We start from the raw sequence: 23,557 nt of genomic DNA on the forward strand, positions 1-23,557 counted from the left end.
ATTTTTGCATAATCAAGCATGTATTAAGTTGAATATGGAAATATGAGTGTTGAATCATACATACAAGCATGTTTTTGTTGTGTTCCATGAGAATGAACACCATTTGCATTATTTGGAATAGAAATGAAGTCAAGATTAACATGCATGTTTGAATAATTAAAGATATGGAGCTTGTATGAGGTTTGAAGACATGAGTTTGAATTATACAAAAGGAACGTTAATTAATTTTGAAGATTGGCTCCATGTTGTTTGCGTACTCATGCTATATGTTATATTTCCCCATTTTGGTACCTTAATTCAAGCTTTGGAGCCTTTGAATGTCAATTTGAGCTCAAGAACACATTCTGGAAAATCCAGAAATTTTGATGTCCACTCGAGCGGGAGAACCGCTGCTCGAACGGGAAATACGTGCTTCCAAAACTTTTTGCAGACATGGTGTTCATTTGAGCGGGGAAGTTCACGCTCGAGCGGGGAGCTATGTAGGATGAACTTCCGCTCGAGCGTCCGAGTTCACGCTTGAGCGTAAAAATGATACAACCAGCACTTTTGCAGACCTAATGGGTCCGCTCGAGCGGGTAATCCCACGCTCGAGCGGGGACCCTGTTTTTTGAAATTTTGAAAGTGTATTCTGTGTTTCATTTTTCGTTCTCTTTCACTTGCAAGCACTCTTAGGCATGCATTAAGCATTGTGATTGAGTTAAAGAGATAAGAATGAAGCCTAAAGAGGAATATGTGAATTAAAGAATGGATTGAATCGTTTGTGACCCATATGTGCTATATGATGTGTAGGGTCAAGCTCCAGGGCAAATCCACAAGCCGATCACTGTGAGTAATATCTTAACAAGATATTTGAAATATGTTGTTGTCCAATTGTTTACTTGTATGTAAGTTTTGTAAGTTCATTAATTTGAATGGTGGACAACAATTGACATGAATGATTGGGCCGAAGGCCGATTGACATGAATGATTGGGCCAAAGGCCGATTGACATGAATGATCGGGCCAAAGGCAGATTGACATGAATGATTGGGCCAAAGGCCGATTGACATAAATGATTGGGCCGAAGGCCGATTGACATAAATGATTGGGCCAAAGGCCGATTGACATGAATGAATGGGCCAAAGGCCGTTTCGACATGAAAGTACGAATGGGCCAGAGGCCAGTTTGACATGAATGAATAGGCCAGAGGCCAGTTTGACATGAATGAATAGGCCAGAGGCCAGTTTGACATGAATAAATGGGCCAGAGGCCAGTTTGACATGAATGAAAGTTGAATGGGCCAAAGGCCAATTTGGCATGAAAATCTGAATGGGCCAAAGGCTAGTTTGACAAATGGAAGACAAATAGGCCAAAGGCCAGTATGTTTGGAACCACAGTCACTTGACTTAAATTGTGTATATATGTATGTTAAATAGAAATATGAATTGGGCCTAAGGTCGTTTGAAGCATGTTGTTCTATGTACCGTTTGTATAACTCCTTTATTTGATATTATTCACTGGGCTATCGCTCACGCTCATTCATGTGTTTGTAGGTGAGCCAAGAGAAGTCCAAACCCAACCCCAGTGAAGTATGTGTGGAACAACAAAGGTTTTGAAGAGTCAGCCCTTGTGTCTCACGCACGAGACTCGTCTTCGCCTTTTTGCCATTTTGTTTTATATTGTCATGTTAGCGAAGCCTTTGAACATGTCTGTATATAGTTTTCATGGGTTGACTTAGTTTTGGATGATCCTGTCTGTACAGAACTTTATGGTACTGTACTTCTGTTGTGAGTTATTAATGTACATATGTATGGTTTGTTATGATGTGCCATGTAAGCACAGCTCTATGGACAAAGTTTTAAATTCCTTCCGTTTGGCCCCCGTTAACTCTGTTAAAATACGTTTGGTTTGGTTTGAGGCCGTAGGTAATCTCATAATTACGGGTCGGTTATGTCCTTAACCCACGGGGGCGGGTTCGGGTCGTGATAGTTACTTTATACATCAAGGAAATTATTCGTTTGCATGGTACCCCAGTTTCAATCATGCCTGACTGAGACCCGCTTCATGTCTCACTTCTGGAACAAATTGCAGGAGGCTTTGGGGACTCCACTGAAGTTTAGTACTGCTTATCACCTGCAAACTAATGGGCAATCTGAAAAAACAATCCAGACTTTGGAAGATATGTTACGTATATGCGTGTTGGACCTCAAAAGTAACTAGGATGAGTACCTACCTTCAGTGGAATTTGCCTATAACAATAGCTACCAAGTAAGCATTAGAATGGCACCATACGAAGCTTTGTATGGAAGGACATATTGATCACGTTTGTGTTGGATGGAGGTCGGGGACAAAAAACTGTTAGGCCTCGAGATCGTGCAAGTCACAAGTGAGAAAATCCAACTCATCCAACAGTGAATTCGTACTGCTTAAAGCTGCCAGAAAAGCTATGTAGATACATGAAGACGGGACTTGGAATTTCAAATAAGAGATCATGTGTTCCTTAATATCTCACTAACAAAAGGATTTATCTGATTTGGAAAGCGAGGAAAGTTAAACACACATTACATCAGGCTATTTGAGATACTAGAAAGGATTGGTCCTGTAGCATATCACCTTGCACTATCACCTGAACTGTCCAACGTTCACAACGTGTTTCAAGTTTCGATGCTCCGACGGTACCTCCGAGATCCAGAACATGTCGTCGACTATGAGAACTTGGGAGTCCAAGAGGACCTCTCTTATGAAGAGCAACCAATGCAGATTCTTGATCGTCGTGATCAAGTTCTTCGAAACAAGACCATACCGTTGGTAAAAGTCTTATGGCGAAACCATCGTATCAAAGATGCTATATGGAAAACGAAAAGTCAAATGCGAGCCAAATACCCATACGTCTTCAAAAATTAAGGTACATCAAGTTTGGGGACAAACTTCTATTTAAGAGGGCAGAAATGTGACACCATGAATGTTTAATTAAATACCACATAAATATTTATAATTATGTATAATTATGGTTGTATGTGATAATATATTATTTAAAAATAAATAACAACAACAATAATAATAAAATAAATATATGGAATAAGAATAATAATAATATGTAATAGTAAAACAAAATAATTAATATTATGATGGTATGCTATAAAGTATAATTTATTTTATTAATTAGAGTCAATGTAAAGTTAAGGCAAAATAAAATAAAAAAAGGCTATACTTAAATTAATTTGCCTTTATCAAATATATGATGTAGGAGATTTCCCTGGGGATTAAGTAAATCAACCATTAATGAGAGAAGATTTGGCAATTATCCTAGAGAGATAGAATTGAGCTATTTGTGCCATCTAAGCAAATAGGGGAGGTGAGTCATCAACCATGGGGTCATCATGATGGGATGAGTCAACACTAAGGAACGTATATATAAATAAGGGAGGGGGCTGTGAAATAGTAAGGGATCGAACGAAAAAAAAAAAAGAAAAAAAGAAAAAAAGAAGAAGAGAGAGATAGAAGCAAGAGAATACAGCAAAAATAAGAGAGAAATAGTAAGACTCAATATTAAGGTGGGTTATATTATACTTTAAGTCATCATAATATATTTTACGTATGTTTTGACTCATCATAATTTATTTTATACAAGTTATGTTTTATAAAATTATATTAATATTTCAATTACATGGATTAATTTCTGAACTCTATTTGTTTAAAATGAAACCATGGATATGTTTGTTTAAATTTTAGAAAGTATTTGACTATGACCTTATAAACAATTATATTTTGTAAGTACTACTACGGGAGTCCCACGTCTTGGGGGACTTAAATAACCATTAGCCTCTGTTTGGCCACTCTATGGTCTTCTGTTTGTCATGGATCCATTGACCTCTATTTTGACTGTCACTTCTGTGACCTCTGTTTTGTTCTATTATGTATTGTAGTTATGGTTATTTATTTACATAATTTCAGTATTCCAGTTTCTGTCACTTTGAATAATTTGTTTATTCAAATTGAGTTATGTAAATATTTTGGTCTAAGTAACTATCCATGATTATTTTGTGTTCCCTATACTCTCAGCGTAATATTTATCACTCTACTATGTGCTTATAGCTATTATCCTTTCAGGTGACGAGATGTAAAGAAGACCCGTAACCTCATGTAATGGAACCTGAACAAGAATTGATGGTGATCCATTATTTTATTTTATTTTTCCTTTTCTTCCTTTTATTTCTTTTTTTTTTTTTTTACTGAGGGCCAGTCACTACATAATAATAAATAAATAAATAAAAACCCTATAAATATATTTTCTTTTATCAAAATAATAGAATGGAATTAATTTTTGCGTTTAATTTTTTTCTTACTTTCATTTTGCCTCTGCCTGTGTCACTTAATTTATTAATATTAGAATTAATTAGTCAATTGCGGTTCCAACTCTAAGCCCTTGGGGTTGGGTCATGACAAAAAGAATGAGAATATTAATAAAAATTATAATAATACAATATATTACAAAAAATTATAGGTAAAATCATAAATATTTGGGCAACTTATACTCACCTCATTTGAAATTTAAAATAATATACAAATAACTTATAGCTTTAGCATAAATTAATTGAAATTAATACAATGTGAAGACAAAAGAATAAATAAGAAAATATATATATATTTTAATGTAAAATATATGACAATGTCATTTTTTCATATCTATATAATTAATAAATTATTGCTGAAAATAAAAATAAGTGTTATTTGAATTATAATTTAAATTTTTTTAATATAATTATGCAAAATTTGTATAATTTATTATATTTTATCCAAATCTTAGGATATATCATTGTAACTTACCCTAAATAATTTTTCTTTTTAAGAGCGTCTCCAATTCTTAGTTAGACTTTTTCATCAAATTTAAATTTGATAAAAAGGCTCACTTTTTTCTGCTTTAATGTTGGCATCAAACCCATATCAAATGAGAGAAAAATCAAAAATTTCATCAAATGAAGGAAGTCATTCATTTTTTTTATCAAATTTAAATTGTTATCGTTGGGCTGGACATCCTTTCGGATGTTCACCCAATAGCAAATTTGATCAAATTTTTTGTTCTTGTCCGGATGACTTCCAGGATATCCGCCCAAATGTCCTTCCGATCACTCGCAGACATGAAAAAATCTTATGAAAATTTCAAATTAAATTTTTACTCAAATTTAATAAAATTTTTAATTCAATTTAAGACCATCTCCAATGGTTTATCAATTCTATCATCAAATTTAAATTTGATAAAAAAACATCTCTTTTCCTGCTCGAATGGTTTCATCAAATAATTATCAAATCGAGGATGTGGGAGCCAAATAAATAGAAGAGTCGGAAGGTGCGTACCCCCAAAATCAGATATTATTCGGCTCCATATTGCGTGACTAGGATGCCGAATACGTTAGGAAGGCCGAATAGCCGGAGATCAGTAGCTCCGAATAAATAAAAGAGGAATGGGATAAAAGTAGGCTCAGGCCCGAGGCCCAAAAAGCAAATATAAATACAAGAACCACAGGTTTAGAAAGGTATGCAATAATCACTTTTTGCTTAACTTAGAAGGCAAGCTATTTTGAGTACAAGAACTGACTTATCCGTCGTAGTGCTAATTCCGGCACCCTCGACCAGAGTGTTTGTGTCTTTTCAGGTGACTAGCTGAGGATCACTAGCGTCTCCCAAGATCTGAAGAGTATTTCCAAAACCACTTGTCCACAATTGGCGCCGTCTGTGGGAATACTCAAATACATCCATGGCAGGCGTGACTGAAGATCCTCCGATAGCCACTGACGAGACCACACAGAGAGATGACCTCACTCCAGCAAACTCGCTTGGACCAAAAGCCATCGCAACAAGACTTGCCTTGGACCTCTCCTCATCTTCAAACCCAACGCAAAAGACAATACAAGCGACCATGGCACAAGCTAGGCAAACCAAATAGAGGTTGGACAACATCATCGCTGAGAACGAACGCCTTCGTCGCGATCTGGCCTCGGAAATAGTAAAATCCAAACAAACAGTGCGCTACGCTTCTGAGCGACCCCCGAGGGCAGATGATCGACGATCTCGAGCCCGACAGCAACAAACTGACTGTCGCTATGCCTCAACAGATCATCTTGAGGAATTGGCAAAGGACGAACATCTCCAACAATGCGTCCGGAGGAGTGCAACCAAAACACCTGCCCTTCCGAATGATGCATTTCTGCTTGACACCGTCCACATGATATATAGCCTGCCAGCAGCCCCGGCCGTGTATGCGATCCAATCACATCCAAGCCCCCAACAGCAACTCATGCCAGCAAAGCAGCTCCGAGAAACACCAAGTATCACCTTTGACGACTCTGATTTGATCGACTTAACACTCCCTCACATCGATCCATTGGTTGTTGAGCTACACGTAAACCGGTTCACCGTCAAACGCGTTCTTATCGACCAGGGCAGTACTTCGGAGGTTATGTATTATAAAACCTCCATCAAACTCAAATTCAACGAGTCAGACCTGACTCCGGCTCCTTATCCACTATTCGGCTTCAATGCCAATCCAGAGTACGCATTGGAAAAGATCAGCTTACCCGTTCGAGCAGGTTCCAGAACGGTGGATGTGGAATTCTTGGTCATCAGGCTGCCATCGCCGTACAATCTCATCATGGGGCGATCGTGGTTGCATACCTTGCAGGCGGTCCCAAGCACCTATCATCAACTGCTACGTTTCCCAACAGAACACGACATTAAGCAAATTCGCGGCTCCCAGAAATCGACACAAACATGTTATCTCCTTGCCACCAAAACGCCAAAGGAACTGCAAGTAAACTCCATTGAAGTGCCGAATCGGGAGATCCTTGATGACGTTGGGCGACATCCAAATCAGAAGGCCACGGAAGGTTTAGACCGAGTTGACATCGATGGAAGCCCAGAAAAGTTCTTCATGGTCGGCGCTTCTCTGAATCAGGTCGACAGGCAGCAGCTGATCTCTTTCTTGCTCAACAACCTCGACGTCTTTGCGTGGACTCCGTGCAAAATGCCGGGAATAGACCCGTCAGTTTCACAGCACCATCTGAATGTCGATCCCAAATGTAAGCCGATCATTTAGAAAGGCCGGCGGTCAGCCGCGGAGCACGTTACCGCCGTTGTTGAGGAGGTAGACAGACTGCTTGACACCGGGGCAATTAGAGAAGTCACTTACCCTACGTGGCTCTCCAATACAGTGGTGGTGAAGAAGAAAAATGGGACTTGGTGAGTGTGCGTCAATTTCACGGATCTGAACAAAGCTTGCCCCAAAGACTGTTTTCCTTTACCCAGAATCGACCAGCCTGTCGATGCGACGGCACGTCATCAACGCATGAGCTTCCTCGATGCTTATAGAGGCTACCATCAAATCGCCATGCATCCAGATGACCAGGACAAAATCGCATTCCTCACCCCAAGAGGAACCTACTGCTACAAAGTTATGCCTTTTGGGCTGAAGAATGCAGGGGCAACCTACCAAAGACTGGTCACCGCCATGTTCAAAGAGCAACTCGGCCACACTATGGAAGTATATATCGACGATATGGTGGTCAAGTCCAAAGAAGAACAGAATCATATAGCTGATCTAGAAAAGACATTCAGTATCTTACGCAAATACAGAATGAAACTGAACACTTCCAAGTGTGCGTTCAGAATCGGCTTCGGCAAATTCCTGGGTTACATCGTCAATCACCGAGGAATCGAAGCCAACCCGAGGCAAGTCACAGCAATCTTGGAACTCGGCTCCCCCCGTTCAGTAAAAGAAGTCCAAAAGTTGATGGGGATGGCCGCTGCACTCAACAGGTTCATCAACCGGTCTATAGATCGCTGCCGACAATTCTTTCAGACACTACGGCAGGGTAAGGCTTTTGAATTGTCGGCCGAATGCGAAACAGCTTTCAACGGAATCAAGACCTACCTCCGCTCAGTACCTCTCTTTACAACACCTGCCGCTGGTGACTCGTTCATTCTATATCTGGCAGTTTTCAATAGGGCCGTCAACGCCGTACTGCTAAAAGAGAAGGAGGGGGAGCAACGACCTGTGTATTATGTGAGCAAGGCAATGGTTGACGCCGAAACATGCTACCTTCCGCTGGAAAAACTTATCTTAGCCCTAGTCATGGCGGCAAGAAAACTGATGCATTACTTCCAGGGACATAGCATTGGGGTGCTAACAGATTATCCCCTCCGATCAGTACTACAGAGTGCAGAAGCATCAGGACGTGTTTCAAAATAGGCTCTTGAACTCGGCCAATACGACATTCAGTTTTTACCTAAAACCGCAATCAAGGGGCAGGTGTTGGGCGACTTTGTTGCCAAATTCACCGGCGAGCTTGCCAACCTCAAACCTGACGAAGTTCGACCAAAGGCTGAAGTTCGACCAAAGTCGAATTGGAGAATTTATGTCGGGGATATTTGGCAATTATACTGTGATGGATTGTGTAACCAAAAGGGCAGCGGCGCCAGAGATGTAATCATGTCTCCAGATAGCGCAGTAATTGAGCAGGCCGTTAAGCTTGGCTTCGAAGCATCAAATAACGAAGCTGAATTCGAAGCCCTTCTAGCCGGTCTGCGGAATGCGCACCTTCTCGGTGCTCGGCGTCTGCTTGTGTTTTGTGATTCAAAATTGGTAATCAGTCAGCTGAAGGGGGAGTACGCGGCATTAAACGACCGTATGGCGGCCTACATGAAAACAGCCAATTCCTTGCTGGCAAAATTTGACCATCACGAACTGAACCAAATAACACGCGACCAGAACACACACGCGGATGCCTTGGCGTGCCTAGCCTCCGCCATCAATTCTGAGATCAAACGGACCATCGAAGTATGTTTCATCCTGGAGCCGAGTATTGGCCTTTCGGAAAAAATCCATGTCAATGTTATAGAATCCGCACCAAGCTGGATGGACCCCATTACTGCATTCCTCTCTTCTGAACAACTCCTAGAGAACAAAAAAGAAGCACACAAGCTGCGAAATAAAGCCCTGCGATACTATTTGGATCCGTAAGGAGGGCTTTATAAAAAGTCCCTCTATGGTCCATATTTGGAATGCGTGCACCCCGACAAAGTAGATGAGCTTCTAACAGAGATACATGAGGGCAATTGTGGTGCCCATTCTGGCGGACGCTCCCTGGCCCATCGAGCTATAACACAGGGGTATTATTGGCCGACAATGAGAGCTGATGCGGAGAGTTATGTAAAAAAATACGACCAGTGCCAAAAGTTCTCCCCATTAACCCATCTGCCTGCCGAAGGATTGAACTCTATCACCAGCCCCTGGCCGTTTGCTTAATGGGGACTTGATATCGTAGGACCATTGCCGAGGGCCCAGGGAACAAGCGATTCTTAATCGTCGCGACAGATTACTTCACAAAATGGGTCGAAGCGGAGGCTTTAACACATATACGAGATGCCGACATTAAACGCTTTATATGGAGAAACATCTTAACACGATTCGGCATTCCGACAGCTCTCATCTCAGACAATGGCACCCAGTTCGATTATGGCGTATATCGAGAGTTATACAGCAAGTATGGCATTCGGCTTTATTTCTCTACACTGGCCTACCCCCAAAGAAATGGTCAAGTCGAAGCCTCTAACAAATCCATCTTGGACGGCATCAAAAAGAGGCTGGAAAAAGCTAAAGGCAAATGGGTCGAAGAATTGCCGAGTATATTATGGGCTCATCGTACTACGCCGAGGAGATCCACTAGAGAAACGCCGTTTGCTCTATGCTTTGGAACCCAGGCAATCTTACCCCTGGAAATCGGCCTCCCAACTCTGAAATCGTAAGTTTTTTATACAAGCCGAAACGACATGATGCTTGCCCTGGATCTGATTGTAATCGAAGAACGAAGAGACTACGCCCTGGCATTCATGGCACAGTATCAGTAGCAGCTTGCCAAGTCGTAAAACCAGCGAGTTCAGTTGCGCCGATACACGCCAGGAGAGTTGGTCCTAAAGAAGGTACTTCCAGCCGACCGGAGATCGGCCGATGGAAAATTGGGTCCAAACTGGGACGACCCCTATCAGATAGAATCCATCGCAGGAATAGGGGCATACCGGCTCTTAGACATGTCAGGAAGAAGCCTGCCACGGCCTTGGAATTCAACACATTTACGTAAATTCTATCATTGACCCGACTTGTGGGCTTGATACTTGTACATATTCCACCGTTGCAATACAAAGCTTCTCGTTTTCTCAAGCTCGCTCCCAAGCCTTTAAGGGCCGATTAAGCCTTCTAAGGCCAAAATAAAGTCTCCGAATTTGGAGCCCCCTTTTGGTGCATGACACCTTAGGGTCGATTAAGACTCCGGATTCGGAGCGCCCTTCGTGGATATCACGATTGGCCAAATTAAAGTCTCCGGATTCGGAGTCCCTTTTGATGCATGACACCTTAAGGCCGATTAAGACTCCGGATTCGGAGTGCCCTTCGTGGATATCACGATTGGCCAAATTAAAGTCTCCAAATTCGGAGCCCCCTTTTGGTGCATGACACCTTAGGCCGATTAAGACTCCAAATTCGGAGCGCCCTTCGTGGATATCACGATTGACCAAAATAAAGTCTCCGGATTCGGAGCCCCTTTTGGTGCATGACACCTTAGGGTCGATTAAGACTCCAGATTCGGAGCGCCCTTCATGGATATCACGATTGGCCAAATTAAAGTCTCCGGATTCGGAGCCCCCTTTTGGTGCATGACACCTTAGGGCCGATTAAGACTCCAGATTCGGAGCGCCCTTCGTGGATATCACGATTGGCCAAATTAAAGTCTCCGGATTCGGAGCCCCTTTTGGCGCATAACATTTTAGGGCCGATTAAGCCTCTTAAGGCCGATTAAGACTCCGAATTCGGAGCGCCCTTCGCGGATATCACGATTGGCCAAAATAGTCTCCGGATTCGAAGCCTTTATGAGAGATGCATTCGGACCACTTCACTGGCCGAATAAATATTCCCTGCAAATTGTTCTTAATTTGAGCCGGTCAATGCATGTTTAAACATTTGCACCGCGCAACACAAAACTTGCCAATAAGTTAAAATAATACGTTTAATTAAGCACATAACATTTCAAGACCAAATATGAACGTTGAAAATAAAAGAAATTCTATTTGTTCGGTGCGAAGTCTGTTCTCGCGTTCCAAAGTCTATTTATTCGGCACCCTCATCGTCGCTCTTCTCAATTTCGAAATCGGAATAGCGTAAGTAGTGACGATGATACAGGGGCGAAGCCGAATCAATGCCCACGGCTTCGAGAGCTTTCTCGGTTTGAAGGGCCTTGATCCAGCCGTGCTTGAATCTACGATTTTCACATCGGCAGACCTCTTTGGCAAGGTCTCGTTTGGTCTTCTCTATCTCGACCTTCAGGCCGTTCTGAAACCCCTTTTCATAACACGAGGTCCGTTGGGTCACTCTCTCCTCAACGACCAATTTAGATTGACCGGCCGCCACCGACGGGCTCGTTAGAACATTCTTCAGCTCCCGAAGCTCACGCTCAGTCTTTTCCGCGCGAATCTCCAGATTGCGATTCCTTTCGTCATTTTTCTCCCCCTCACGTCGCGCTTCCCGCAGATGCATGCCGACTTTGTAAACAGTATATAGTCCTTTCACAGCCCATGTATGCCGTCTCGAAATACTTCGAAATCTTGGCGTCCGACCATCGATTGTTGGACTTCCGGCGGGAAGATCTGTCGAGCGAACTCGACTGCCACACCTGGGTCTTTAATGATAGAATCTGCCTCCGTCATTGCTCTATTCTTCACAAAAATTGCAAAACTCAACAGTCGTGGCGTCGCATCGGGCTCGATTCTCAGTTGCGGGCACGGAGAATTTCCCCGTTGTTGCCTGTCCTTTCGGGGCGATCTGCTTCGACGACTAAGAGGCTGCTGTGTTTCCTGATCCTTGGATGTTCTTCTTCCCGTACGCATAGGCTCACTACTACGACTCATTGCGGCGTCTAATTCAGCCAACCTTCGTCCCTCCCAAGTTGCTTGAATGGAAATAAGTAGGGCCTCTGGCGTGCCCTGCCCCAGTTATCCTTCAATGTATGCAGCTCTCCGGAGGCAACGTCAGTAATCCCAAACGTCAAAAGACGGATGACAATTGTCCCTGGCTAAGACCAGGGTAGATTTACTAATCTGGTCGGCCATGTTTTCAAGCGCAAGTGCCGATCAATCTGTGCTTCAGCCAGCCCACGAGTTAGGCCCATTCGGTTTCCCAAGCTCGTGCCCTGGCTAAGACAAGGGCAGATTTACTAATCTGGTCGGCTACGTTTTCAAGCGCAAACGCCGATCAATCTGTGCCTCAGCCAGCCCAAGAGTGAGGCCCATTCGGCTTCACAAGCTCGCGCCCTAGTTAAGGCAATGGGCAGATTTACTAATTTGGTCGGCCATGTTTTCAAGCGCAAGCGCCGATCAATCTGTGCCTCAGCCAGCCTACGAGTTAGGCCCATTCGGCTTCCCAAGCTCGCGCCCTGGCTAAGGCAAGGGCAGATTTACTAATCTGATCGGCCATGTTTTCAAATGCAAGCGTCGATCAATCTGTGCCTCAGCCAGCCCACGAGTTAGGCCCATTCGGCTTCCCAAGTTCGCGCCCTGGCTAAGGCAAGGGCAGATTTACTAATCTAGTCGGCCATGTTTTCAATCGCAAGCGCCGATCAATCTGTTCCTCAGCCAGCCCACGAGTTAGGCCCATTCAGCTTCGCAAGCTCGCGTTCTGGCTAAGACAAGGGCAGATTTACTAATCTGGTCGGCCATGTTTTCAATCGCAAGTGCTGATCAATCTGTGCCTCAACCAGCCCACGAGTTAGGCCCATTCGGCTTCCCAAGCTCGCACCCTGGCTAAGGCAATGGCAGATTTACTAATCTGGTCGACCACGTTTTCAAAGGCAAGCGCCGATCAATCTGTGCCTCAGCCAGCCCACGAGTTAGGCCCATTCGACTTCGCAAGCTCGCGCCCTGGCTAAGGCAATGGCAGATTTACTAATTTGGTCGGCCATGTTTTCAAGCGCAAGCGCCGATCAATCTGTGCCTCAGCCAGCCCACAAGTTAGGCCTATTCGGCTTTGCAAGCTCGCGCCCTGGCTAAGGTAAGGGCAGATTTACTAATCTAGTCGGCTATGTTTTCAAGCGCAAGCGCCAATCAATCTGTGCCTCAGCCAGCCCACGAGTTAGGCCCATTCGGCTTCCCAAGCTCGCGCCCTGGCTAAGGCAATGGCAGATTTACTAATCTGGTCGGCCATGTTTTCAATCGCAAGCGCTGATCAATCTGTGCTTCAGCCAGCCCACGAGTTAGGCCTATTCGGCTTCGCAAGCTCGCACCCTGACTAAGGCAAGGGCAGATTTACTAATCTGGTCGGCCAAATACCTAAGCTAAGCAGCCGATCTAATTATAACTGAAAGCAATATCATTCATCAACAACATTTTCCTTAGCAAGTTGAGCACAACTCATGAAATTTTATATGCGTAAACTACTAAACAAAAAGCTACAAGCCCGTATGAAAATGCCTAGCAAACAACTATGATTGTAGCAACACATGAAAAATACCAAATTAAAAACTGTAAAAATACATTCGACATCCTAAAAACTATGTCAGTCGCCCAGATCAGTCATCGGAATCAGACTCCAATGGCTCAACATCCACTTGCTCATACGGTATTGGCATAATCAATGAAACTTTAGCAGCAGCAAGGGCTTTGTGCCAGCCATGTTTGAATCCCCAATTTTCAAACTTGGGGACTTGGTCCAAATACTCGGCGAGTCCAGCATTTTTCCCGGCCTCGAATACTTTGGAAGCCTCCGAGTCGGCTGTTTCCTTCACCGCCTTCATTTCAGCCAACTCAGCCTCCAGTTTGGAGACCGCCTTCGGGGCCAATTTGAGCACATTTTCGCTCGCCTCCGCCTTCTTCTCGGCATCCGATCTCAATTGATCCGCGCTACGAGCCCTCTCCACCTCGGCCTCACCCCTTGAGGCTTCCTTGTTTGCCCTCAAAGCTTCGACCTCGGCCCTTCTCCTCTAGCCCTCAACTTTCTTTCGTAAACGACCAATCTGTTTTACGGCGTCGCGATGTCGACGGCCCATATCGGCTATCCTTCCGACGGTCTGCAAAACAAGAATTTAAAACCATAACTTCAACAGTATTTGGATTAAGTGAAGCAAAGTCCGAATATGTACCAAAAGTGTCGATTGGGCGGCTAGTGCTGTCGCATTCAGATCTGGTTCCACCCGGAAAGCCTCCCTGTCAGACGGCAACGACATGGACGTAGCCAAGCTGAATGCGACTTCTGGATCTTTAAGCACCGAAGCATTAGAAGAAACCGACATATTTTTTATCATCGGCTGAATGACAAAAAGAACGATCACATTCGATCTCCCTAATCGAGGACGTTTGCCGCCTTGTTCTTCTGAGCCGGCCTCAAACTCGACAGGGCGTTTCTCTGCCTCTTCCTCAACTTCTTAGCCGCCCTACCCGATCAAAGTAGATTCAGCATTCCGATTTTTTGTCGTCTCCACCTCAATAACGCATAAGGACTCTGATTCGCTAACAAGCAGGGAGAGTTGATGTCACGACCCGAACCCGCCCCTTTGGGTTAAGGCCATAACCGGCCAGTAATCATGAGATTACCTACGGCCTCAAACTAAATAAAACAAAACTCATCAGAGTAAAAGGGACCAAACGGAAGCAATTTTAAAACTTTGTCCATAGAGCCGTGCTTATATGCACATCATAACATTCCAGACATACATATGTTAATAACTCACAACAGAAAGTGTAGTAACATAAGTACTGTACAGACAGGATCATTCAAATCTAAGTCAGCCAAGCAAAACTACATACAGACGTATTCAAAACTTCGCCAACCTGACAAAATTTAAATACATAACAAAAGGGCGAAGACGGGTCTCGTGCGTGAGACACAAGGGGCTGACTCTCTCAAAACCTTAGTTGTTCCATACAGACTTCATTGAGGCTAGGTCTGGACTTCTCTTGGCTCACCTACAAACACATGAATGAGCGTGAGTGAAAGCCCAGTGAATAATATCAAATCAAATACAGAAGTTACATAACAATGTAGAACAACATGTTCCAAACGGCCTTGGGCCCAATTCATATTTCTATTTAACAGATATATATAACTATACGAAATTCAAATCAAGTGACTGTAGTTCCAAACATTCTGGCCTTTGGCCCATTTAGACTTCCATTCATGTCAAAACGGCCTTCGGCCCATTCATTTATGTCAAAACGGCCTTCGGCCCATTCATTTTTGTCAAAATGGTCTTCGGCCCATTCGTTTAAGTCAAAACGGCCTTCGGCCCATACATTCGTGTCAAAACGGCCTTCGGCCCACTTATTCATGTCAAAACGACCTTAGGTCCATTCTTACATGTCCAAACGACCTTCAGTCCACTCATTTCTATCAAAACAACCTTCGGTCCATTCATTTCTATCAAAACGACCTTCGGTCCATTCGTTTACGTTAAAACGGCCTTCGGCCCACTCATTTATGTCAAAATGACCTTAGGTCCATTTATTTCTATCAAAACGACCTCCGGTCCATTCATTTACGTCAAAACAGCCTTCGGCCCACTCATTTATGTCAAAACGACCTTAGGTCCATTTATTTCTATCAAAACGACCTCTGGTCCATTCATTCGTTCATGTCAGACTTTTGTCCACAATCCCAATTAGCAACTCATAAAGCTTATAAGGGAATAAACAGTTGGACATTGCTAAGCTTTCAAATATCGATATTACTCACAGTGATCGGCTTGTGGATTTGCCCTGGAGCTTGACCCTACACATTTCATGAACACAAAAAGGGTCACTAACAGTTCAATCCGTTCTTTAATTCACATATTCCTCTTTAGGCTTTATTCTTATCTCGTTAACTCATTTACAATGCTCAATGCATGCCTAAGAGTGCTTACAAGTGAAAGAGAACGGAAAAATATAACATAGAATGCATTTTCAGAGTTTCAGAAAACAGGGTCCCCGCTTGAGCATGGACTTCCCCGTTCGAGCGAACCCTTAAGCCTACAAAAGTGTTGGTTACCTCAAATTCCCGCTCGAGCGGACTGCCTGTCTACATAGCTTCCCGCTCGAGCGTAAACTTCCCCGCTTGAGCGGGCACCATGTCTGTCAAAAATGCTGGGAGCTCGAATTCTCCGCTCGAGCGACATTTCCCCCGCTCGAGCGGACGTCAAAATTCTGGAAATTCCAGGTTGTGTTCTTGAGCTCCAATTCGATTTTTAACCAACAAAACATGCATGTTATGGCTCAAATCTCAAATATAATTATACTAACATGATGTAAACCTTAAATCACAACCCAATGAAGCTCAATTCACAAATAATTCACATGTATGCCCCAAAATATGTCCAACTCATCACCAACATGCTCAAATTCAAACATTCAAGACTTACTCTCCCATAATTTGTACATACATGTGGGAGATGCTCACCATTCTCAACTCATTTGATGAAGAGGTGGTCAAAACATAAGTTTCCTTTAACATTTCACATGGATTATACATATTTGTGCTCAAACATGCAATTTCAAGGTAATTTCTTACATGCATGCACATATTAAGCTTCAATTCAACAAAATTAACCCAACTCATGCTCTTTCTCCTTGTTCAACTCTGAATTTACAAATGGCAAACAAGAATCCATGATTCAAGGGATAATTACTCACCTAGGAGCCTTAAACACCCAAGTTCTAGCCAAATCTTGAGCTTAATCTTCAAATTCCCAAGTCTTGAGCCCAAATTACACAAGTCTCTCTCTTTCTCTCTTTATAACCGGCCCTTCCTCTGGTTTTGAGTCCAAGGTCAGTCAAAATACAAGAAATGAGGGAATTAGGGTGTAATGCTCCTATCTAACAAATCCCACTAAGTCCCAATTTAAGAATATTAAACAATTTGAGCACAATGCCATTAAATAAATCAATTTAATCTGACCAGAATCAATTTCTAATTAAATTTCACCACAGGCTCTAAAAATTACGCTAATCAAAAAGGCGTAGTCAATTTTGGGTTCTGTGGCCGATAGGGCCCTCAATTTAATTCCCAAGGCAGATTATTCTACAGATATTCCTACGGTGAACAGATAGAATTTCAAAACCACATATTTTCACATAATGGAACACAAAATCATATCAAAATACATAATCACATCATCTTAAGGACCAATTAACATATTACGGAACAGGGGTATTACAGTTGAGATTTGGTGGCGGGTGGTACTTCAGACGGAAGGGCCTCCGCTCTTCGCCGCGCGGCCAACATTTCCACATTCGTCTTCTTGGCAAGTTTTGTCAGGCTTAACCCGGCCATGTCTTCGAGGCCTGCGGCGGGAAGATCCTCTAAGCCGTGAAAAATGCCGTCAAGTGAAAGATCCCCTTGGTCCGAAGTGGATGGAGGATCGGCCGAATTCAATACCTCGTTAGACTCGGTTTCGTACTGATCTGATTCGGTAACATTAGCTATATCCCGCTCCGAATCAGACCCTTCAAAACCAACCTGCCTCAAGTTTTTGAAGTCGGACAAAATAAGAGTGATAAGAGAATCTTCACCTTCTGGAACCGGGATATTTTCCGCCGTCAAGAAGGTCGTATATGTCGGCTCGTAACGAAGCAAAACATTGGCCGTCCTCCATTGTTTCTGAATACTTCGACGACCGAAATACTTGAGCGCGACTTTGATATCCAAAAGAACGGCGTCGTCAGTCGAAGACAGGATTTTCTTCAAATCGTTCCCTACACAAGCCAAGCCATAACATTTCAAAGAAGAGGCTTTACAACAAAAATGAATAAATAATAAAAGCGAAAAGGCAATCGACCACCTGGCTCGCCCCTCTGTCTATAAATAGAGTTGATGTGATCCTCCCCTTCGCCAAATTCCCAGTTACCCTGGACAACGACCATAACATCATCAACTCGTTTCCCAGAACTGGAAAGCATAGTAATTAGCTGATGGTCGATATCCTTGGCCCTAAGGAAGAAACGCCTGTGCCGACCAGAAGACTTAGCCAAGGCATAGCAATACCGGATGGTTGGAATGCCAAGGTTAATTCTAAGGCGACGGTTGAGCGTTATAACCCCCATTATAATTCTAAAGAAATTCACATTGAATTGGGAAGGGATTAAACCCCAATGGTGAAGCACAACCCTAAGAAACGGGTGAAGGGGAAAACGGACTCCACTCTCTGCGATTGACAAAAGAGGAAAGACAATCGTGGTTTTGTCTTCCCTCTCCATATTAAGAGTGCAGTCTGCCACAAACAATAGTCGGGCATCATCAGGAATTGAGAAATGGCGTTTAAAGCCAGCAGTTCGATCTGACGAGAGAAGGTCTTTTAAATGTTTCGCCATACCCAACAGTTTATAAGAATATGCCATGGAAGGAATAAACCAGAAAGAGTCTTCGGAGTAAGGAATGAGAGAACTTACAAAGAACAAAGAGGATATCGGAGAAAAGAGTTGCAGGGACGATTCAAAAGGCAATCCAGCGACGAGCGTCGTAAAATACATACTCGAAAGGACGTCAAAATTTTAAATCGCAATAAATAGACACGTACGAGAAGGTGGGAAGTCGACACGACAACCGAAAGGGGTGCGCTAAGATATCCGCATGAGGATTAGGCTAACCGCCGAATTTTGGCTCTGACTTTTCGAAATTTGGAACCAAGCACTCCAGCCAAACTGTTGTTGGTAAAGTGTTTGGGGGGCAATTGTGGGAGCCGAATAAATAGAAGAGTCGGAAGGTGCGTACCCCAGAAATCAGATATTATTCGGCTCCATATTGCGTGACTAGGATGCCGAATACGTTAGGAAGGCTGAATAGCCGAAGACCAATAGCTCCGAATAAATAAAAGGAGAATGGGATAAAAGTAGGCTCAGGCTCCGAGGCCCAAAAAACAAGTATAAATACAAGAACCATAGGTTTAGAAAGGTATGTAATAATCACTTTTTGCTTAACTTAGAAGACAAGCTATTTTGAGTACAAGAACTGATTTGTCCGTCAGAGTGCTAATTCTGGCACCCCCGACCGGAGTGTTTGTGTCTTTTCAGGTGACTAGCTGAGGATCACTAGCGTCTCCTAGGATCTGAAGAGTATTTCCAAAACCACTTCTCCACAGAGGATATCAAAAAAAATCTCACAAAATTAAGGACGTTAGTAGCTTTTATCAAATCATTGTTTATAACCATTGAATTTTCATCACCGGATATCTTTGGATGACCATCTTTAGGTAAAAATTTGTGAAAAAAATACATTAGTCAATCAACCAATATTTTAATAAAAACTCAAAATTCTCCATTACTCAAATTTTTAGGTAAATTTAATAATAAAAAATAATAATAAAAAAAAAGAATAAGCACCCTAAGAGCATCTCCAGCAGCGTGGCTACTCTTTCCTTTTAGCCATAGAAGCGAGCTTGGAAAGGTAAAACATTGCTCCAGCAGACTCGCTCAAGGATCGCTACAATGGTGGTGAGCTACAGTACCTCGCCAGGACAAGCGAGGTACTGTTTATGAGCCTTTCATTTTTTTATTTATTTTTGCCTCCTGAATTCGGTTTTTGGTGGTAAAATTTTTTGGCGCTCCAATGTCTCTTCCGATCGTTGACAACGGCAGAAAGTTTTCAACGCTCTCACACACTTGTTACGAAGACAACAAATACAGATTGAGTCTCTCGCAAAAGAGAGACAATTTCTCGAAGATCAAATTAAATTGCAGTACGGTCGGTGGGTCTTTGATGTCAATCAATTGCAAGACCAAATCTCTCTGGTAACCCCTCAATATCTTCGAATTTTTAATGTTGGGTTTTTGTTATTTTAGGGTTTCTTTGATTTTTGATTTAGTTTTAATTTTTTATTTCTTTTTATAAAGATGAATAGGGATTTTACAGGCGAAGAGATGAAATGTAATTTTGAGGCAGCGAAGTGGGATCTGATGGTGGGTCAGAAGCAGAGAGAAGCTTTTATCTACAAAACTAAGTTGGGTTAGTTCTTTCTTCTTGTTAATAAGTCTATTCCAGTGAACCCTTAATGAATAGGGATTTTACAGGCGAAGAGATGAAATGTAATTTTGAGGCAGCGAAGTGGGATCTGATGGTGGGTCAGAAGCAGAGAGAAGCTTTTATCTACAAAACTAAGTTGGGTTAGTTCTTTCTTCTTGTTAATAAGTCTATTCCAGTGAACCCTTAATTCCCGTTTGATATGTGAGAGAGTTGTGATGAAAGAACTGGAAAATTCAGGATTAAGTGTTGATAATTTGGAAAATTTGGGAGTTTAAAAACTTGAATTTGTATGCTTATGTATGTGCCTAGTAATTGTCACAGAGCAAGCTTTACCACAAATTTGTAGCTTCTATCTTCTACTAAATTTCAACTTTAGTTTCATCCTAATGGCTGTAGAAGGGGATAGAGGAGGTTGTGTTTGAATTATGAATTATGAAAGAAGTTAGTTTTTTTTTTTTTTTTTTTTTTTCAGATTGGAAAGAAGGTAGTTAAAGTATAAGAAGATAGGCTTCCTCATATTTTCTGCTCTCTGTTTACTTCTATTGTCACAGGTGTATTGCATTGCTTATTTGGTTTTCAATGGAACATTTTATAATGGAATAATGGCTATGAGGAAGCCTTTTTTTTTTACAAAAAAAAAAAAAAAAACACCATCCATTACTGCAAATTTTACCTTTTCATGATAGAGACTCCTCTGGAAGATTTTCTTGTTACTGCATCATTCTCAAATATCAATGCCAGACTGCATTAATTTTTTTTTTTTTGGTTGCTGGTGAGAGAGATGCTCTTCACACACTTGTTTCTGCTAGACTAACATATTCTGTTATTTTTTAGATTAAATGCTCTCTGAGCTTAAGGCCTAAGTTATATATCATGTGTGGTTTTTTATTTGCAAGGTGCAAAAAGTTGAATTTCGAATGAAGGAATGGAGATACTTCGTTCATTATCTTGTAGGCATTCTGTAAACAAAAAGTGAGTACATCCTCTACATTATAGTACCTAATTTCATAGTAATTTTCAGTAGTTGTACTTATGCATATGTTGTTTTTGTTAATTGGAACTCTGGTTTTATTTTTTCTTGAACTTCTGAATGTTTCTATATTTGAATACGTATACAGTTCTATTAGAAGAGGGAGGGTGGGAGGTTTGCTTTTGGAGTTTCAACGGAGAAGAAGGGGTATTTCTCAATTTTAGCATGCTATATTGGCCAACTTGGTGAAGTTTAACTTTGTAGAAATTTTCTTGAACAGTTGGGATGAATGGGTAGGCATGGATCGTTTGATGAAATTTACTGAAGATAATGTCCAGAAACAGCAGGAGCTCAATGAGAAACGGAACACAGTGGAAAATTTGATGTTAATATAATTATTTATTGTTGTTCCTTGATAGAATATTTTGTATCACTTGGAGGTTGTCTGCATGTTTAAGTCTTTAGTTTTGTCCTGATATCTAGTGTTTGGTGTATTTTGGAGGATTCAATGGGTTATTGATAAATAATTTTTAGTTTACTTAATGAGTGTTGGAATCATTTGATTCCTGCATTGATTAATATGTTAACTGCAGTGAGGCTTTTTAAAGCATGTGAAACATTTACATGGAAAGATTGTTTTAAAAATAAGTGCCCAGAAACCTCAGATTAGCCATATGCTACATTTGTAATTGCCAAGGAGAGGAATAGGTAGGGATTCAATCACTGTTACATGAATTCGGATATGGTTATTGGGTGTGGGGATGTGTTGAGTGTTGTATTCATCTAATTCTCTTGCTCAAGGGCACTAGGACATGGTTAAATTGCATATCTCTTAAATGCCTCCTTTATATATATATATTTTGGTTTGTTGTTGTCTTATTGGTTGTCAATTAAGGAAGTCCAGCAATAGGCCAAATGAGGTAATTGATCATTGTTGGACATGAAAAATTCCAGACACAATATAATTAAAGTGAATTATAAAACCATATAATTAAAAGACATATAGAATTACAAAATTACACATAAATTAAAAGCATATACTGATTACATTCAAAACTAATAGCATACTACATAAAATGAAACTTCAAATTCAAAACTTTTACAACTCGCTATGTAATTGCCACAAGTGTTCGACAAGGTCCGATTGGAGATGAGAATGTATTTGCCTGTCTCTAATGTTATGATGACATTGAATGAATTCCATAAGTTCAGTAGTTCTCTCCTGTGACACTGTTGCATGGGGACTGTCATTGATTTGATCATAATTGAAGTCTTTTACTCCATTGTCATCCTGCTCATCCTCAATGATCATATTATGTAGAATTATGCACGCCTTCATAATATATTTAAGCATTTTAGTATTCCAAAAACGTGCCGGTCGACGCACAATTGCAAATCGTGCTTGAAGCACTCCAAATGCACGTTCTACATCTTTTCTTGTTGCCTCTTGAGCTGCAGCAAAAAGTTTTTTCTTATTTCCTTGAGGAGAAGGAATTGTTTTCACAAATGTTGACCATTGTGGATATATACCATCGGCGAGATAGTATCCCATTGTATATTCATTACCATTGATGGTGTAATTGACTGCAGGAGCACGCCCTTGAGCAAGTTCGGTAAATACAAAAGACCTTTCTAGCACGTTGATATCATTATGAGACCCAGGTAATCCAAAAAATGCATGCCAAATCCAAAGATCATATGATGCAACAGCTTCCAAAATAATTGTTGGTTCATGAATGTGACCAGTATACATACCTTTCAACGCAGTCGGACAATTTTTCCATTTCCAATGCATACAATCAATGCTCCCCAGCATTCCAGGAAATCCACGACTTTCACCAACCGCTAGTAGTTTAGCGATGTCATTGCTGTTTGGTGACCTCAAATACTCATTAGAAAAAATATCAACAACTGCTTTAACAAAATATTTTAAGCTTTCTATTGCAGTGCTTTCTCCAATTCTCACATATTCATCCATAAAATCAGCGGCTACTCCATAAGCAAGCATCCTAAGTGCAACAGTTATCTTCTGAAGAGAAGACAAACCAAGCTTTCCAGCACAATTTCTTTTTTGGAGAAAGTATGGATCGTGCGCTTCTACTGCAGCTTGAATTCGAAGAAAAAGTGAACGCTTCATCCGAAACCTCCTTCGAAATAGCTCAGGAGGATATACAGGCGATTCAGCAAAATAGTCGAGAAAAAGCCTTTCATGACCTTGAATATGATCACGATGAATGACTTTACGACCTCGAACAGAACCACGACGTGAGCTTGATCCTATCTCACTATCTACTAGTTCTTCATCCATAGTAACAGCTTTGAGCATCTCTAAATCATCATCAGATTCAGAGAAGTCAGAGTCATTTACAAGCATATCATAAAGAGAATTGGAAGCCATAGAGAGAGATATGGAAGTTTGGATGAAGTAGAAAATTGAGTTGAGGGTAAGATCAAATGATAGGGAATGTCTTATTTATAATGGAAAAGTATAAAAATATGACCGTTGCAAAAATGACCGTTGTAAAAATTTGAAAAAATATGACCGTTGTAAAAATTTGAAAAAATATGACCGTTGGAAAAATA

The 23,557-nt window shown here is 41.6% G+C and overlaps 2 long non-coding RNA genes across 2 annotated transcripts; both read left to right on the forward strand.

Moving 5' to 3' along the window:
• Positions 1-19,370: 19,370 nt before the first annotated feature.
• Positions 19,371-20,005, forward strand: LOC145804717 (uncharacterized). Its single transcript, XR_014347038.1, has 3 exons — positions 19,371-19,507; positions 19,620-19,772; positions 19,875-20,005. It is a non-coding gene; the product is annotated as an uncharacterized LOC145804717 (long non-coding RNA).
• A 29-nt stretch (positions 20,006-20,034) lies between these two features.
• LOC145804716 (uncharacterized) lies at positions 20,035-21,512 on the forward strand. The gene is made up of 3 exons (XR_014347037.1): positions 20,035-20,144; positions 20,901-20,976; positions 21,123-21,512. It is a non-coding gene; the product is annotated as an uncharacterized LOC145804716 (long non-coding RNA).
• The last annotated feature ends 2,045 nt before the right edge of the window (positions 21,513-23,557 follow it).

The sequence above is a fragment of the Camellia sinensis genome, chromosome 12, assembly GCF_055761805.1.
Source record: "Camellia sinensis isolate YWXY chromosome 12, ASM5576180v1, whole genome shotgun sequence".
Classification (NCBI taxonomy): Eukaryota; Viridiplantae; Streptophyta; class Magnoliopsida; order Ericales; family Theaceae; genus Camellia; species Camellia sinensis.